This window comes from Gekko japonicus, unplaced genomic scaffold, assembly GCF_001447785.1.
Source record: "Gekko japonicus isolate JY-2015 unplaced genomic scaffold, Gekko_japonicus_V1.1 scaffold4345, whole genome shotgun sequence".
In the NCBI taxonomy this organism is placed as follows: domain Eukaryota; kingdom Metazoa; phylum Chordata; class Lepidosauria; order Squamata; family Gekkonidae; genus Gekko; species Gekko japonicus.
The window spans coordinates 91,330-93,002 of NW_015168172.1; the positions used below are offsets into that span (position 1 = coordinate 91,330).

General features: G+C 52.0%; 1 protein-coding gene across 3 annotated transcripts in view; it reads right to left on the minus strand.

The window, feature by feature from the left end:
- Positions 1-1,509, minus strand: part of CRB3 (crumbs family member 3) — a 25,290-nt gene extending 23,781 nt beyond the window's left edge. For 2 of the 3 annotated variants that reach the window (XM_015414973.1, XM_015414971.1), the window contains exon 1: positions 1,469-1,503. The gene's annotated coding sequence lies outside the window, so the exon portion shown is untranslated. Of the gene's footprint in view, positions 1-1,468 lie in introns of all 3 variants that reach the window. The other variant, XM_015414972.1, reaches the window with a different exon arrangement.
- Between the last annotated feature and the right edge of the window lie 164 nt (positions 1,510-1,673).

Here is a 1,673-nt window from a genome sequence, read left to right on the forward strand (position 1 = left end):
TCACACATTTTTGTCTCCGCTCAGGACCTAGGATGGCTCCAGAGCAAACTAATTTATGCAGGAGTCAAATCGCTCGCTCACAACTTTAATGCCGGCAGCTCACAAAAGTAGAATTTTTCCTCACAAGACTCCACAGCTTAAAGAGGGTGAGGGGCTGGGGGAGGTGGTCTTGGGAAGCGGGGGGGGGAGATTGGGTTCACAGCAGGCTTCCCAATCTCCAGGTTGAGCCTGGAGATTACGTGGAATTACAACTGAGCTCCAGGGTATAGAGAATTAATTTCCCTGGAGAAAACTGCTGCTCTGGAGGGGGACTCTACAATACCATACCCTGCTGAAGTCCCCCCCCCCTTACCCAGTTTGGTGTAGTGGTTTGGTGTGCGGACTCTAATCTGGGAGAACCCGGTCTGATTTCCCACTCCTCCTCCACTTGCACCTGCTGGATGACCTTGGGCAAGCCATAGTTCTATCAGAGCTGTTCTTGAAAAAGAGCAGTTTCTGTCAAGAGCTCTCTCAGTCCTGCCTACCTCACAAGGGTGTGTTGTGGGGAGGGGAAGGGAAAGGAGATTGTAAGCCGCTCTGAGACACCTTTGGGTAGTGAAGGGCGGGGTAGAAATCCAAACTCTTCTCTTCTTCTTCTTACCCAACACCCACCCCCAAATCTCCAGGAATTTTCCAAGCTGGAGTTGGCAACCATAGCCTGGAGACCTCCCAAATTACGATTTATCTCCAGACGACAGGGATCAGTTCCCCCTGGAGAAGAGGGCTGCTCTGGAGGGAGGACTCTATGGTTTTACATCCAGCTGAGTCCCCTCCCCTCCAGTGTTCCCTCTAACATGAAGCCTGGAGACCTCCCAAATTACGATTTATCTCCAGACGACAGGGATCAGTTCCCCCTGGAGAAGAGGGCTGCTCTGGAGGGAGGACTCTATGGTTTTACATCCAGCTGAGTCCCCTCCCCTCCCCTCCAGTGTTCCCTCTAACATGAGTTAGTGTGAGCTGGCTCACAGTTTTTTAGCCTCCAGCTCACATTTCTGTCTTAGCTCAGGAAAGATGGCTCCAGAGCAAACTAATTTACGCAGCACCCAAAATGATCACTCACAACTTTAATGCCAGTGGCTCACAAAGTAGAATCTTTGCTCACAAGACTCCACAGGTTAGAGGGAGCATCGAACTCCTCCCCAAATCCTTCCCTCCTCACCTCTCCAGGAATTTCCCAACCTGGAACTGGCAACCATAGTCCAGCGTGTGCAAAATATCCGTGGGACATTTATAAATAGGCAACCTGTCTCTCGGCCGCGCTGTATATTTGTCAATCCTCAACCCGTCCAAAAACAAAACACAAATCTGTTCCGGGTTGGCTGACGGGAGACTCCTGTGTTTTGCGTCCAGGAAGGCAAAAACAGCAGGGAGTTACTTTGCCACAAACCGATCCTAAAAAGCACAGAAAGTGTAGAGAGTCCGGCCTCACCTGCGAGAAGAGAAGTTTCTCCGGCTTCCAGAGCGGCAGGCCGCGCTCCTCCAAACAGCAGAAGGCCTCACCTGCTGTTTCCCGCATACCAAGCCGCTCTTCAAGGCAGGGAAGCGGGCCAGAACATGGTGTTTCTTCCCCCTGGCTGGTTGGCACATAACCACTGCGTGGGGGAAGAGAAACTCCCAGCAGAAAGGGGGGGGGA